At 38.4% G+C, this 18,163-nt stretch overlaps 1 long non-coding RNA gene across 1 annotated transcript; it reads right to left on the bottom strand.

The window, feature by feature from the left end:
• Nucleotides 1-15,873: 15,873 nt before the first annotated feature.
• LOC113468125 lies at nt 15,874-16,917 on the bottom strand. Its single transcript, XR_003391976.1, has 3 exons — nt 16,878-16,917; nt 16,375-16,646; nt 15,874-16,221 (listed from the first exon to the last, which is right to left on the bottom strand). It is a non-coding gene; the product is annotated as an uncharacterized LOC113468125 (long non-coding RNA).
• Between the last annotated feature and the right edge of the window lie 1,246 nt (nt 16,918-18,163).

Below are 18,163 nucleotides of genomic sequence, written 5' to 3'. Positions count from 1 at the left end.
TTGCCCCTATGCGCATTTATATGTCATAGCTACTCATTTTCCTCACGAGGCTGAGTGGGCCCCGCAACAGCCAGTCACGGAGTCAATCATTTGCCTGATACAAATTTCTTGACCCCGCCGGGAATCGAACCCGGGTCTCCCGCGTGCAAGGCGAGTGTAGTGACCACTACGCCATGGGAGCTGATCATCAGTACAAGTGAAGAATAAAACAAACACATAACTACGCAGCTGAATAACACTCACAACAATACCAGAAGCTATACGATCCACAATCCCATTTAATTTGTAATTCCCAAACAATGAGCTGTTAATTAGACATCATTCATATCAGGGGCGATTTCAGAGAAGACAAAGAAGAATATGAGAGCATGAGAAAAGGATTACCTGTTAATTAGACATCATTCATATCAGGGGCGATTTCAGAGAAGACAAAGAAGAATATGAGAGCATGAGAAAAGGATTACCCGAGATCGAGATCGTCTTTATAGACACTTAAAAAGAGAAATTGGGCGAACGACATGTTTTAACACATACTTAAAGCGCCTAACAGAAAAAAAAATCTGGTATGAACATCACACGACTTTCCTTATCCTATTGAATGGTGCTCATTAGCTTGTGAATGGACTCAGACATCCAGTATATGAACTTAACTGCCCACGAAGATATATTGATTCATTATCAGGATGTTTTATCACATGTTTTGTGATGCACAATCAATTATTTTTTCAGATGCGCATGTAAATGTTCCAAGTAGGCCCACGAAGATATATTGATTCATTATCAGGATGTTTTATCACATGTCTTGTGATGCACAATCAATTATTTTTTCAGATGCACATGTAAGTATTCCAAGTAGGCCCACGAAGATATATTGATTCATTATCAGGATGTTTTATCACATGTCTTGTGATGCACAATCAATTATTTTTTCAGACGCACATGTAAGTATTCCAAGTAGAGCCTGTTCAATAAACGATTTCTGTAATTCAGACATCATCTAATGGTCTATTATCGATCATTTTATGCTCAATGTGCAAGCCTGCAGGCTGTTTGTGAATATGCATTCATTATTTACCCATATTTCATCCACGATTGAAAGGATGTCTTGATTTTATCTGTATTTTTTCCTTGCTTCTGTAAGTAGTGTTTTCAATAAAATGCCTGCAGGCTGTTTGTGAATATGCATTCATTATTTACCCATATTTCATCCACGATTGAAAGGATGTCTTGATTTTATCTGTATTTTTCCTTGCTTCTGTAAGTAGTGTTTTCAATGAAAATGGGAGAACGGTTTTCGTGGTATTGAGGTGAAATGGGCTGTACAAGGTTGAATGGTTCCCTAATTGTTTTATGCTGCAATCAGAATGTCTTCAAAGCTGTTTGAAAATATTTCTAGAAGTAGAAATTTTTAGTGAAATGATTTTGAATATAGTTTGAAAAATGTCTGACAATCAGAGCAAGGTAAACGTATAATAACCGTACATATTGACGTATAATATCCTATTAGAGTACTTCTTCAGAGAATTTTGGATTTTATCCGTACATGTTGGACTATTAAAGTACAACTTCAAAGAATTTTGGGTGTTCTATTTTGAATAATATTGAGGTAGGGTCTGTCTGCGTCAATTAGTTTCCCGTTACTTTCCAGAACTGTTGTTTCCGAAATTGAGTCTGACAATCAGAGCAAGGTAAACGTATAATAACCGTACATATTGACGTATAATATCCTATTAGAGTGCTTCTTCAGAGAATTTTGGGTTTTATCCGTACATGTTGGACTATTAAAGTACAACTTCAAAGAATTTTGGGTGTTCTATTTTGAATAATATTGAGGTAGGGTCTGTCTGCGTCAATTAGTTTCCCGTTACTTTCCAGAACTGTTGTTTCCGAAATTGAAGTTTTTGAGTTTTTGATTCAATGGCAATACCACCTAAGTTCCGTTGAGACCGAAGTTTAATTTGTGGTTACTGTTTGGGCTGTTACCGTATATGATTGGCTTCGCCAGAAAAAGCTTTGGATTTTTTGGCACCGTTTTGATCGCTGTAGTAATTGTAGCATGTTGAAACTTCTTTGAAATTATGCCATATGTTTGTTGCATTTCTAAATTGACACTTGGAACTCCGAAATCCATTATTGGAAATTGCTGCACATAAAATGGCCAAACAAGAACTAATCCATCCTGTGCTCACGCACCAAAAAATCTCGAAATATTAAAAAAAAAATCGGCTTAAGAACGACCCTGAAGTCGTCTGACACATCCATACAATGATTCCATCTCAACCAAACGTTTTGTGTTGCATCTTTGTCACATTTGTGAACTACATACCAAATTTCAAGTCTCTAGCTTATACCGTTCCCGCGATATTGTTAAACTACACCGAAAAATAAACAAAGCATTTCAAATTTTTTAAATAGTTCTGTAAATTCATTTCAAGTTTGGAAATTGCTGCACATAAAATGGCCAAACAAGAACTAATCCATCCTGTGCTCACGCACCAAAAAATCTCGAAATATTAAAAAAAAATTCGGCTTAAGAACGACCCTGAAGTCGTCTGACACATCCATACAATGATCTTTGGAAATTGCTGCACATAAAATGGCCAAACAAGAACTAATCCATCCTGTGCTCACGCACCAAAAAATCTCGAAATATTAAAAAAAAATTCGGCTTAAGAACGACCCTGAAGTCGTCTGACACATCCATACAATGATCACATTTTAGCATATTCCTAGATCTTCTTATAGACATCTGCAATATGTTTCTCCAGTTAGTGTTTGTTACATGAGAGGAATTTCGACTTCCTGAGAGGAATTGGGGCCAGTTGTACACTGGAAACTTTGAAGGCCAAATTGGCTCAGTTTCCTACGAGTAGATGAGCAAATATAGAAAAAAAAAGAAAAAAAAATCGAACCTACAAATCCCAACACCAAAGTCTGTAAAGGCTGCCCCAAAATGCTACAAGATCATGGAAGGAAAAGTGGTGAACCTGATCATACCTGATATAGTGAGTGGCTGGCCTTATTTTCTAAACTTGTCTCCAATGTGTTTATCGAGTATTTCTAATCGGCCACTCCCTTTACACCTGACAATTTCTATTCCTAGTATAGGTAGTAGTGTAGAACCAAGGTGTGTGACATAACCAATTATTTCTTTCTTGTCTGGTAGTGTCTTGTGTCTCTATGTTCTTCATAAGGAAAAGTCAAGAGAAAAATGATTGAGGAAGGCAGTGAAGGACATACCTCCAAGAACATCAAAAAATGGACGAACATATCAAAACACTCATATGTAGGTATGTGACAATATGGGGCAAAGAATCTAACTATGGAGGCAGCTGGCAGAGGGACATAATGTCGAAATAAGTTGTTGGAACCTCATCTCAAATAAATAATAAAACATCCAAGAAACAATAAATTTCTTTTCAACAGACCCGCAAGCTGTTGTACAAATGACTTCATTCTCATCCATATGTAATTTTCATACACACGTTTCTTGTTCATTCTCTGCTCCCTCTCTGTGATATCTCCCTATTTCAATCTGGTTTTTCGGAAAACAAGAGTTTCTAGTAGAGTATTTAAGATTACCAAGGTGTCTTCCATATATAATTTTTCACGAGGAATCGATTGGTGTACATATCAACTCTTGATTAGTGACGAGGGGTCTGTTCTCGGAACGTCTGGATTTTTTCTATCCTGCCCTCCTCTCTTCGATTTCGAGACGATAAGTTCTCCTTTGTTACAGTTCCTTCTACAGCTGTGTCCACACATATAGGGATTATTATGGGAAGGATGCGAAATCTCCCTAATATCTCTAACCGTTTTGTCGCCATAGCTGAAAACCGACAAAAATCGGTCGAAATCTGTCCAAAAGCGGTCAAAATACCGCCAAGCGCAGCAACCATCTCAACCAAACGTTTTGTGTTGCATCTTTGTCACATTTGTGAACTACATACCAAATTTCGAGTCTCTAGCTTATACCGTTCCCGCGATATTGTTAAATCATACATTCGAAATTATTCCATTGCAAAAACGCAACATAGGAGCTCATTACTAACATTTGTTCAATTCGCTTTTGGTAACTTAAGGAAAAGTCAAGAGAAAAATGATTGAGGAAGGCAGTGAAGGACATACCTCCAAGAACATCAAAAAATGGACGAACATATCAAAACATTCGTAGGTATGTGACAATATGGGGCAAAGAATCTAACTATGGAGGCAGAGGCACATAATGTCGAAATAAAATAAGTTGTTGGAACCTCATCTCAAATAAATAATAAAACATCCAAGAAACAATAAATTTCTACTCAACAGACCCGCAAGCTGTTGTACAAATGGCTTCATTCTCATCAATATGTAATTTCCATACACACGTTTCTTGTTCGCACTTCATTTAGTTTAGCTCTTTATATTAGTTTTTGTTTCTTCTTTGTTCTAGATTGCATGGCTTTCTAATAAAACATTTATGCCAAACTATCTACAATAATCGACATGAGATCTTGAGAAGTACGAGTATGAAGAATAATATCTAGATCTACAGATTCCAGTGTTTTCTATTAATTTCCAACATTATTTTTGCTGTCACTAATTAGGGAACAGCATTTTGTGTTGTCTTCGACATGAGATCTTGAGAAGTACGAGTATGAAGAATAATATCTAGATCTACAGATTCCAGTGTTTTCTATTAATTACCAACATTATTATTGCTATCACTAATTAGGGAACAGCATTTTGTGTTGTCTCTATCTAGATCTACAGATTCCAGTGTTTTCTATTAATTACCAACATTATTTTTGCTATCACTAATTAGGGAACAGCATTTTGTGTTGTCATATGTCTAGTACACACCTACTAAAAAGAGGACTCAGAACAGATGATAGCGAAATAGTGCATTAAAGACATACTGTGAGCAATAAAGAGCATACACAGAAACGTAACTGACTCTATTAACGTATACTCAAAAACAAGACCAAAACGAAAAGTGATGTAAATTGAACTAAAATCACATCTAAAAACAATAATGTTTACTAAACTTCACAACACAACACGAATTCACAACTGTGAACAATAAAGAGCATACACAGAAACGTAACTGACTCTATTAACGTATACTCAAAAACAAGACCAAAACGAAAAGTGTTGTAATTTGAACTAAAATCACATCTAAAAACAATAATGTTTACTAAACTTCACAACACAACACGAATTCACTACACATAGTAAAAGGCCAAAAGGGTTACGTATAGTTTTCAAATTCTAAGCGTAATGGGTCTTTTCTATTGCAAAAATCTCCAAGCTTATGATGGATTACAGATTACTAAAGCTTTTTTCTAATAATCTCTTTAAGTAAGAAGCCATTAAGTCTTTTTTTTTTCTCATAAACCTCTTTAAAAGTCTATCCATCCGGCTAACAATCGATCCTTAATGAGCTTTATATCAATGTACATTTCAATTAGAGTGGGTAGAAAGTTTTCAGAATGCAAAACTTCTTGCATAGGAAATAGCAGGTGAATTTTTACTTCACTTTTATACCTATTCAAAGAAGTAAATGCAAAAACTGTTCATTTCCTAGGTAAGAATAAGCGATCTCGTCCCTTGAGAAACGAAATTGCTTATTACCTTTATTTTTTTTTTTCTTCTTACTTTCCTTTGTCTCTCTTTTCCATTTTTGAAAATAAGTCTACAAATCTACTGCATTTTCAGATGCCCAGTATCCCAATTGAATTTCCGACAGTTCAATAAAACCTTTCTTGTCTTAACTATAATTAGATTTAATTACCTTTTAAATCTGTATCTTCTCGCGTTTAACTCTATTTGTTTACCTTTTTGGTTCCTGTTTGCTTTTTGTCCATTTTGGATTCCGTCCATTTTTTCCAATTAATTTACTTCTCTACAGGCTGTCTATCGTTTCTTGAGTTGCAATACCTATCTGTCTAAGTATTTATTTATTATAATTGGTTGATAGGCACTTTTCTTCCCATAACGACAAATCTGCTAAGTAGCTCTTAAGTTGATAAATCCATCAAGCACACGGGAGAGACAGCACGAGACAGTCAGATCACGAGATTCAAGTCACCAATCAATCTCCTCCTGAGGAAGTCCAATTAAAATCAGACATTCAGATTTCAGACCATTGATCAGACCATTTCACCACTGATCAGTATATCAGTGAGCTAATCAGCTGAACTAGATGATGAGCGCTGCACGCATATTATTTACTGAATGATTAAATCCGAAGAGGAGGAGAAAATTAAGGAAGAAATAGAGAAAAGATGCATCAAAGAAAAAATAAAAAATGGCCCCCAAAAAAAAAAAAAAAAAAAAACAGTAGGTCCCTACCCCCCCCCCCAAAAAAAAAATATATATATTTATAGGTAATGTGAATGAATAATATATGATATTTAAAAAAAATCTTTATCTTACCCGGTCATCGCGTCCTACTGTCTGGTCTCTGAGGACCAGCTGATCCTGGTAATCAGGAAGTGTTTAGTAAAACAAATTAAAATGAATCACCATTGCCATTATATGGTGCGGAAAGAGGTGGTCAAAGTTCAACCACTTTCTGTATTTAGCGTCCCAAACACCTTGAAGGCTTCTGGAGAGTGAAAAAAAGTAAATTAATGTAACAGGGTAAAACCCCCCCCAAAAAAAAAATATATATATTTATAGGTAATGTGAATGAATAATATATGATATTTAAAAAAAATCTTTATCTTACCCGGTCATCGCGTCCTACTGTCTGGTCTCTGAGGACCAGCTGATCCTGGTAATCAGGAAGTGTTTAGTAAAACAAATTAAAATGAATCACCAGACACCTTGGTAATCTTAAATACTCTACTGGAAACTCTTGTTTTCCGAAAAACCAGATTGAAATAGGGAGATATCACTACTCAAATATTGTTTTCCGAAAAACCAGATTGAAATAGGGAGATATCACAGAGAGAGAGAGCAGAGAATGAGAGAACCTTCCAATCTAACACCTTGGTAATCTTAAATACTCTACTGGAAACTCTTGTTTTCCGAAAAACCAGATTGAAATAGGGAGATATCACAGAGAGAGAGAGAGAGCAGAGAATGAGAGACCTTCCAGTCTGAAAGCAGAAGAGAGAATGAGCTCTGACAAAAATCTAGGTCCGAAGAAACCTCCCCTTGACCCCCTACTACCAAAACTAGAGTAGGGGATTAGGGGAAATGTAGGGGGTTGAGGTTAGGTTTCTCCTACATCTTAAACATGGGTTTGGAGATTCTTCTGTGGTTATTAAGATAAAAATTACATTGATACCTTGTCTTTTACAGTTGTTTCGATTTGTTTGCGGTATCCGCGGTTTGTTCGCGGTATCCGCGACTTGTTCGCGGTATTCGCGACTTGTTCGCGGTATTCGCGATTTGTTCGCGGTACTCGCGACTCGTTCGCGGTATTCATGATTTTTTCGCGGTAGTCGCGACTTGTTCGTGGTATTCGCGATTTGTTCGTGGTATCCGCGACTTGTTCGCAGTATTCGCAGTTCGTTCGCGGTGTCCGTAATTTGTTCGCGGTCCAATCTGAAAGCAGAAGAGAGAATGAGCTCTGACAAAAATAGGTCCGAAGAAACCGTGAAAAAACCAAGAATACCGCGAACAAATCGCGAATACCGCGAACAAGCCGCGAATACCGCGAACAAGCCGCGAATACCGCGAACAAGTCGCGGATACCGCGAACAAGTCGCGGATACCGCGAACAAACCGCGGATACCGCGAACAAGTCGCGGATGAATCACCATTGCCATTATATGGTGCGGAAAGAGGTGGTCAAAGTTCAACCACTTTCTGTATTTAGCGTCCCAAACACCTTGAAGGTGTTTGGGACGCTACAACACTCCGTTAACCCAATCTTGTGCGAGAAATAAATATAAAACCATGATTATTATTATTTGTAACTGCTTAGGTCTTATCGTCCCGAAGGCGAAGAGAGAAGGAAGGATAGGAGAAGGCCAGCCGTTCCGAGAACGAACCTTATCTGTTTAGGATAAAATCCACCTCGGGCCGGGGATCGAACACGGGCGGAACTTTAACCCTCCATTCGGTGACAAGGGAAAGAAACTCACTGGATCCCGTTGACCTTTTTTTCATGTCATTGGGTCCCGTAATATTATTGGGTCCCCCAGACCATATAATTCATTGGGTCCCGTAATTATCAGTGCATCTAGGGTTGATTCCGAATTCTCACCTACTCTGTACTCTCACAGAACACAAATGGGTTAACTTTTACCAGCGTGATTTATCTCAAGAGCTCCACACATTGGCTAACTACTATCAGAAATCAGATTATTCCCAGTGATATCGGTTTGCGGAGTGATTACAGCATCTTGATCACTGTAGCCATCTGTTGATACCCGTAATATTATTGGGTCCCCCAGACCATATAATTCATTGGGTCCCGTAATTATCAGTGCATCTAGGGTTGATTCCGAATTCTCACCGACTCTGTACTCTCACAGAACACAAATGGGTTAACTTTTACCAGCTTGATTTATCTCAAGAGCTCCACACATTGGCTGACTACTATCAGAAATCAGATTATTCCCAGTGATATCGGTTTGCAGAGTGATTACAGCATCTTGATCACTGTAGCCATCTGTTGCTACAGTTGCTATAGCTATCTTGAGGACTTTAGCAACTGCTGCTATAGCTTAGTCAGCCTAGTTAGCTTGGTTGGTAGCCCGTCTGCCTTGTAAGCACTAGGCCGCGAGTTCAATTCCCGCCCGGGGCGGATTTTCCTCCTGGACAGATAAGGTTCGTTCTCGGAACGGCGGGCCTTCTCCTATCCTTCCTTCTCTGTTCGCTTTCGGGACGATAAGACCTTAGCAGTTACAGTTCTGTGCAAGCTATGATGCCCTCTTGGCCACGGAGGTTGCATTATATCGTAGTTCGAGTAATACTTAGGTAATTTTTAATGCAAATTATGATGCGTTAATGTTTGGAAAACCCGTGTTCTTATTAAACGGGTGTCTATTGTTGAAAATAGTTTTCCCAATGGCAAAATTTCACTCGTTTCTACATTGTCATGACTGCAGCATCTCCGGTTTCTTTGTTTTGGAGTGCATTGTTTTGCAAAACTCATCATGGTCCTAAAGCTAGTTCTGCTAGTACATCACATGACCAGCGGCGTTAGAAGTGTACTGAGTTAGAACATGTCTCGCTAATCTCTACCATGCAGATCATATCTTGGGCACGCTGCTCAGACAAATGTACCAGCGGCTCTTAGCCTGACTCTATCAACCTTATGCTGGATCAAGCGTGCCGGGTGGCAGAAACTGTCCATGTTGCTGTGAAAAGACTCCACGGAATTTTGTACCTGGCTAGAAACCTGTTGGGTTTATAGGCGCATCATAATAATCTGTCTATAATGCTATAATCCTTATAGTATTCTTAAGGTGCCAGTCTGCCATTACACTCGCGCAGTCGCGGATCAGACTTGAGTCGCGCATTATAATGCCAAAGCTATAAAAAAATCAGACAGGGCGGAATCCTGGATTGTTTTCTAGATTCGCAAACAAGAGGACTGCAACGAGCTGTATGGCAGGTTTCAGTGGCACAGTCATGCTAATTCTTCCTGCAAGAAGTCACATCAGTCTCTTGTTTGCCTGACACTGCTTAGCCCATCACTCATACGTACAATTTTATTGTACAATGTACATATCAGATTACACTTGCGCAGTCTCTTGCTACACCCGTCAGAAACACTCAAAATTATAAAATAAATTGAGGATATTAGACACTTTGGTCCTGACTATTTGGGAGGAATATATCACACTTCCCATTTAGCCTTAAGGTTTTCTGAAATAGGGACTCCCCACTTCACAAAAGAACCATATTAGACACTTTGGTCCTGACTATTTGGGAGGAATATATCACACTTCCCATTTAGCCTTAAGGTTTTCTGAAATAGGGACTCTGGGATTCCCCACTTCACAAAAGAACCTACCCCTCTTCAGTAAATTAGAGACCGAAAAGCAGCTATTCTACCCCTATTCATAATTAGTTGCCAAGAAGTAGATCTTGACTATTAGACACTTTGGTCCTGACTATTTGGGAGGAATATATCACACTTCCCATTTAGCCTTAAGGTTTTCTGAAATAGGGACTCTGGGACTCCCCACTTCACAAAAGAACCTACCCCTCTTCAGTAAATTAGAGGCCGAAAAGCAGCTATTCTACCCCTATTCATAATATTAGGTGCCAAGAAGTAGATCTTGATACAAAGTATACTATTCTAGATCAACACATGACTGAGCATGATGAGCATGAAAAGTATCCATTTCCAGAAACTTGACACCGTTTCCGTAAGTGTTGCTAGGTGCTGGAACAGAAGGTGCAACGCATATGCCCCCTCTTTCTAGGCGCGTATCGCTGAAATTCAGGGCCAAGGATCACAGATATGAGAAAAGCACCTACCAAATAATACGCAAGACATTGTTTAAATTAGACTGCGGGAGTAAAGGGACTTTTCAGTCTCATTCTGGCAGTTCAAACAGTGCAAGTCTACCTCATATAACCATTAGTTGGTGTAGGGTGTAGCTTTTACAGGTATTAGGGGAAGTTAATATTTTACAGGAAGAAATTCGTCTCTAGCTTTCAATCTTTTAAACCTTCCTTGAAGTTTTCTAATTTTTCATTTATCAATGTGTCCTATAAGTACAAGATACTGTCTTAACTTGTGATTTCTGGTCTCGGTTTACTGTAAAACTTGTTAGACTGAGCATGATGAGCATGAAAAGTATCCATTTCCAGAAACTTGACACCGTTTCCGTAAGTGTTGCTAGGTGCTGGAACAGAAGGTGTAACGCATTTGCCCCCTCTTTCTAGGCGCGTATCGCTGAAATTCAGGGCCAAGGATCACAGATATGAGAAAAGCACCTACCAAATGATACGCAAGACATTGTTAAAATTAGACTGCGGGAGTAAAGGGACTTTTCAGTCTCATTCTGGCAGTACAAACAGTTCAAGTCTACCTCATATAACCATTAGTTGGTGTAGGGTGTAGCTTTTACAGGTATTAGGGGAAGTTAATATTTTACAGGAAGAAATTCGTCTCTAGCTTTCAATCTTTTAAACCTTCCTTGAAGTTTTCTAATTTTTCATCTATCAATGTGTCCTATAAGTACAAGATACTGTCTTAACTTGTGATTTCTGGTCTCTGTTACTGTAAAACTTGTTGGGAGCAGGAAGTGGTTTCCAATAGTATCTTTGCGTTCGAAGATAGAAGTTGCAAAACCAGGTTGGTTATCTTCATCGGGAAATGTTTACATGCTTTTTTATCTTTTCTAATGTGTTACCCGTTTTTTTCCAACCTCTCAGGATTTGTGTTCCTGATCTATCCGACAGGAATTCTGTTAGAACAGAGTGGATCGGAATTGTAGAAGCTGTTCTTCATCGGGAAATGTTTACATGCTTTTTTATCTTTTCTAATGTGTTACCCGTTTTTTCCAACCTCTCAGGATTTGTGTTCCTGATCCATCCGACAGGAATTCTGTTAAAACAGAGTGTGTCGGAGTTGTAGAAATGTAGAAGCTGTAGAGCATCAAGCACGTAGAGGGAAGAGACGAATTCAAACCGAATTTGCTCTCCGCTCCACTCTGTTTTTGGCCTTATCTGTCAAGATTTCTGCTCCTTCCGTCAAGATTTCTGCTCTGCCTTTCAGGATTTCTGGTCTATCTGTGAGGATTTCTTCTCTATACGACAAGATTTCTGCTTTAACGGTCATCAGAATTTCTATCTACTCGTCAGAATTCCTGCTTTACCCGTCAGTTGTTTTGATCCGTCTGTCAGGATATTTGTGTCTATCTGTGAGGATTTCTTCTCTATACGACAAGATTTCTGCTTTAACGGTCAGAATTTCTATCTACTCGTCAGAATTCCTGCTTTATCCGTCAGTTGTTTTGATCCGTCTGTCAGGATATTTGCCCTGTCACAACTCCCTGGCCTACCCGACAAATTCCTTCCTCATCACTTGTGTCATACTAAACTACTAAACGATTCTAGCCCCAGGGTGATTTTACTGACACCACGCCTGACATTGTGGAAATTAATAATCTCAATGTCACTGCCTCTTGTCTAAACTGACTAGTTGTAGTCAGTACAGTGCCTACGTCTTACGTCTATGGCTCAGCTGCTGTGGTCAGTAATTGCCATATGTGGTCGCTGGTGAGGTTTTTGTAGAGGTTTTTCTCGTGTCTGTGAACCTTTGGCATCGTCTTATCTCGGGTGATGACTTGACGGTTTTGTGTGCTTGCGCAGTTCTGTACTCAGCGTTTTCGGTTATTCCATTTCCCTCGGTCCCTTTGTTTTCAGTGTCCGTTTTCAGTGTTTCCGCGCCGTTACGTTTTTGATTCAAAATAGTTCGTATTTTATTTCCTGTGATTTTTGTGCTCGTTATCGTTATTTCATCCATTAGCCCGGAATTTTATGCATTTTAATTTTATAGTGCAGTAATTAAATTTTTATTTCTCCTAAAAAATTAAGTGTTTCAGCTTCCTAATTTGCACCCGGAATAAAGTTTTTGACCGCTTTTGTGAAGATCTGGAGATGGTAAATGTTGATAAATAAATTTATAATAAAGTTTTTGAAGTTTTTTTGTCACATAAAAGTGGATTCCAAAGTACATAATTAATCACAAATCTGAATATCTGATCATTAAAATAAAATGTCTTTTAAACGAGTGCCCAGACAGTCTAAAATTCTAAATAAAGCATTAATATTAAACGAATACCCTTCAATGGGATGTTAAATTCTCGTTATCTGAAAACAATTTTGCCTATACTGAAACTATGACTTCCTAAGTTCCTATTTATCCTAATACGTATCTTTGAATAATGAGCCCTCTAGAATCTACATAGATAGTGGCATTAGTGGCCCACATTCATCAACGTTTGTTTGGAAAACCCGTGTTCTTATTAAACGGGTGTCTATTGTTGAAAATAGTTTTCCCAATGGCAAAATTTCACTCGTTTCTACATTGTCATTACTGCAGCATCTCCGGTTTCTTTGTTTTGGAGCGCATTGTTTTGCAAAACTCATCATGGTCCTAGAGCTATATCTAGATCTACAGATTCCAGTGTTTTCTATTAATTACCAACATTATTTTTGCTATCACTAATTAGGGAACAGCATTTTGTGTTGTCTTATGTCTAGTATACACCTACTAAAAAGAGGACTCAGAACAGATGATAGCGAAATAGTGCATTAAAGACATACTGTGAACAATAAAGAGCATACACAGAAACGTAACTGACTCTATTAACGTATACTCAAAAACAAGACCAAAACGAAAAGTGTTGTAAATTGAACTAAAATCACATCTAAAAACAATAATGTTTACTAAACTTCACAACACAACACAACACGAATTCACTTAGTGCATTAAAGACATACTGTGAGCAATAAAGAGCATACACAGAAACGTAACTGACTCTATTAACGTATACTCAAAAACAAGACCAACACGAAAAGTGTTGTAGATTGAACTAAAATCACATCTAAAAACAATAATGTTTACTAAACTTCACAACACAACACAACACGAATTCACTACACATAGTAAAAGGCCAAAAGGGTTACGTAGTTTTCAAATTCTAAGCGTAATGGGTCTTTTCTATTGCAAAAATCTCCAAGCTTATGATGGATTACAGATTACTAAAGCTTTTTTCTAATAATCTCTTTAAGTAAGAAGCCATTAAGTCTTTTTTTTTTCTCATAAACCTCTTTAAAAGTCTATCCATCCGGCTAACAATCGATCCTTAATGAGCTTTATATCAATGTACATTTCAATTAGAGTGGGTAGAAAGTTTTCAGAATGCAAAACTTCTTGCATAGGAAATAGCAGGTGAATTTTTACTTCACTTTTATACCATTAGAGTGGGTAGAAAGTTTTCAGAATGCAAAACTTCTTGCATAGGAAATAGCAGGTGAATTTTTACTTCACTTTTATACCTATTCATTGAATAGTATTCAAAGAAGTAAATGCAAAAACTGTTCATTTCCTAGGTAAGAATAAGCGATCTCGTCCCTTGAGAAACGAAATTGCTTATCACCTTTATTTTTTATTTATTTATTTATTTTTCTTACTTTCCTTTGTCTCTCTTTTCCATTTTTGAAAATAAGTCTACAAATCTACTGCATTTTCAGATGCCCAGTATCCCAATTGAATTTCCGACAGTTCAATAAAACCTTTCTTGTCTTAACTATAATTAGATTAAATCTACTGCATTTTCAGATGCCCAGTATCCCAATTGAATTTCCGACAGTTCAATAAAACCTTTCTTGTCTTAACTATAATTAGATTAAACATAATTACCTTTTAAATCTGTATCTTCTCGCGTTTAACTCTATTTGTTTACCTTTTTGGTTCCTGTTTGCTTTTTGTCCATTTTGGATTCCGTCCATTTTTTCCAATTAATTTACTTCTCTACAGGCTGTCTATCGTTTCCTGAGTTGCAATACCTATCTGTCTAAGTATTCCCTTACCTAATAATTATAAGATGTACCTGCCTGTTGGTGTTAGTGTTTGTTGTACCTGCCAATCTGCCATAATATAAGCCATCAAGAGAACTTTAAATCGAGTTTATTTTTACCTCTTTAATTAATTAATTAAATTCTGATTGTGGGCCCGGCTATTTCTCAGATAAGCCAAATTTAGACAAGGAAAAAATCTGTTCAAAACCTTTTCCATGCATTTGGGAATTAGCCAATTTTTTGGTTCCTGTTTGCTTTTTGTCCATTTTGGATTCCGTCCATTTTTTCCAATTAATTTACTTCTCTACAGGCTGTCTATCGTTTCTTGAGTTGCAATACCTATCTGTCTAAGTATTTATTTATTATAATTGGTTGATAGGCACTTTTCTTCCCATAACGACAAATCTGCTAAGTAGCTCTTAAGTTGATAAATCGTATTTATTTATTATAATTGGTTGATAGGCACTTTTCTTCCCATAACGACAAATCTGCTAAGTAGCTCTTAAGTTGATAAATCCATCATGTTAGACATCAAGCACACGGGAGAGACAGCACGAGACAGTCAGATCACGAGATTCAAGTCACCAATCAATCTCCTCCTGAGGAAGTCCAATTAAAATCAGACATTCAGATTTCAGACCATTGATCAGACCATTTCACCACTGATCAGTATATCAGTGAGCTAATCAGCTGAACTAGATGATGAGCGCTGCACGCATATTATTTACTCATTTACTGAATGATTAAATCCGAAGAGGAGGAGAAAATTAAGGAAGAAATAGAGGCGTTTCTACATTGTCATTACTGCAGCATCTCCGGTTTCTTTGTTTTGGAGCGCATTGTTTTGCAAAACTCATCATGGTCCTAGTATTGTTGAAAATAGTTTTCCCAATGGCAAAATTTCACTCGTTTCTACATTGTCATTACTGCAGCATCTCCGGTTTCTTTGTTTTGGAACGCATTGTTTTGCAAAACTCATCATGGTCCTAAAGCTATTTCTGCTAGTACTAGTACATCACATGACCAGCGGCGTTAGAAGTGTACTGAGTTAGAACATGTCTCGCTAATCTCTACCATGTAGATCATATCTTGGGCACGCTGCTCAGACAGATGTACGAGAGCTCTGGATGCCTGACTCCTCTGTGTAGCGAACCTTATGCTGGATCAAGTGTGCCGGGAGGCAGAAACTGTCCATGTTGCTGTGACAAGACTCCACGGAATTTTGTACCTGGCTAGAAACCTGTTGGGTTTATAGGCGCATCGTAATAATTTGTCTACAATCCTTATAGTATTCTTAAGGTGCCAGTCTGCCAAAGTGCCAATACACTGTAGGCTTTTTCACGAGTCTACCAAGTTCCTAGAGTAGTGTACACTGTTCATAGAGCGCTCTATACCAGGGATTTTCAACTAGCGGGCCGCGGGCCACATGCGGCCCGCCAGACCATTTTTGTGGCCTGCGAAGCTTTTTGCGTGGGTCCCATCGGGCTTTATGTTCGCTCTTTTACTATGAGGGTGGACACCGAAAATGTGGAGCATCCACAATTCCACACACTCCCTGGCCTTCTCCCCTGTGTATGTGGCCCGCATGCACATGGAAGTTGGAAACCCCTGCTCTATACTCTCGGTAGAGCGCTCTATCACCTGTGTCTGTGTACACTACTCTACAAACTTGGTAGGCTCCGTAAGAGTGTTCTCGCGAGATCAAGTCTAGCGAAAAAGCCTTCAGTGTACTGGCACCTTCATAATGGAAGTTGGAAACCCCTGCTCTATACTCTCGGTAGAGCGCTCTATCACCTGTGTCTGTGTACACTACTCTACAAACTTGGTAGGCTTCGTAAGAGTGTTCTCGCGAGATCAAGTCTAGCGAAAAAGCCTTCAGTGTACTGGCACCTTCATTGTTATCAGAATCTTGTCTTCACTGTCGACCATTCTAGTCAAGTCATCATCATCATAATCTTAGAATTCTTAGAATAATCTCAGAGTGTCTATGATCCTCATGACCAGCTTGATCGTGGTCAAGTCATCTTCGTAATTTATGCATTTGATTGCTGATTTGTTAGAATTCTCACTTCATTATGCACCTCGGTGGTAAAGCACGTTTTGACACTCGGAAGGTGATTGGATGGTCATCATCGGCTACTTGGAGAGTCACCAGCGTTCACCTCTGTGTCACTTTTGATCATAATCTTAGAATTCTTAGAATAATCTCAGAGTGTCTATGATCCTCATGACCAGCTTGATCGTGGTCAAGTCATCTTCGTAACTTGTGCATTTGATTGCTGATTTGTTAGAATTCTCACTTCATTATGCACCTCGGTGGTAAAGCACGTTTTGACACTCGGAAGGTGATTGGATGGTCATCATCGGCTACTTGGAGAGTCACCAGCGTTCACCTCTGTGTCACTTTTGTTTACATGGCGATGTTCTGTCTGGAGACTCTTGTCTTTTGAGTGGATTCTTCAATGCCCGAGTGTTTGATTATTTGTACAGGACGTTCAGACATGACTTTTCTGATCGTGAAATGTTGAAGGGTTTTAAGTTTTAAAGCTTTAAAGTGTCGCGATGTTCTGTCTGGAGACTCTTGTCTTTTGAGTGGATTCTTCAATGCCCGAGTGTTTGATTATTTGTATAGGACGTTCAGACATGTCTTTTCTGATTGCGAAATGTTGAAGGGTTTCAAGTTTTAACGCTTTAAAGTGTCTTGAGTTGGAAGTGTTGCGATGTTCTGTCTGGAGACTCTTGTCTTTTGAGTGGATTCTTCAATGCCCGAGTGTTTGATTATTTGTATAGGACGTTCAGACATGTTTTTTCTGATCGCGAAATGTTAAAGGGTTTCAAGTTTTAAAGCTTTAAAGTGTCATGAGTTGGAAGTGTTTTGAGAGGATTCTTCAATACCCGAATGTTTGATTCTTTGTTTCTAGAAGCTCAGACCTCCGATTTTTCTGGTCGGGAAATGTTTAAGGGTTTCGCCGTCTGATCGCGAAGCTTAAAGTGTCTTGAGTGGATTCTTCAATACCCGAGTGTTTGATTCTTTGTTTCTAGAAGCTCAGATCTCCGATTTTTCTGGTCGGGAAATGTTTAAGGGTTTCGCCGTCTGATCGCGAAGTGAAATCCAGTTGAGTGATGGGTTTCACACTCCTTTTCAGAAAATGGAGATGTGTTTACACAAATTTTGAGATTGCATCGAAGTATGTAGATGAAAATGGAGATATGAAAGAGGGGGCCGTCACCGACCTCACTCCCGAGGAGTAAACTCGGGTAGAAAAAGGTCAACGGGAGTGAATTCATTACCTCCCGAAAGAGGGAAGTATTTGACAGTATAGATAATATGTCGAAGGATGTAATGTTAACTGTCTATGTACAAATATTTCGGATATGACTATATGATTAAACATTGACTAATGGATCAGATCCGTCAAATTGGCGTGATTAACGTCACTGTGACTCGTGACTAGTTTTAATGTCTTGGATTTGTGTCTAGCGAAAAGCACATTACTTGACACCTTCCAAAAAAATGAGTGTCTGAGATTCTAGGATAAGTTGTCCCATAAAGGCGGCATGGTTATCTCAGATGGAATGATGATATCCTTTCTTTTCGATGTGTCAATTCTTTTTACATTGTACCTATCCCTAGATTTTTCAATAGTATACATAAATATGGTACTATGTAACTATGTAT

This window comes from Diaphorina citri, unplaced genomic scaffold, assembly GCF_000475195.1.
Source record: "Diaphorina citri unplaced genomic scaffold, Diaci psyllid genome assembly version 1.1 scaffold650, whole genome shotgun sequence".
Lineage (NCBI taxonomy): Eukaryota > Metazoa > Arthropoda > Insecta > Hemiptera > Psyllidae > Diaphorina > Diaphorina citri.
This window is presented reverse-complemented; position numbering and strand designations above follow the sequence as displayed.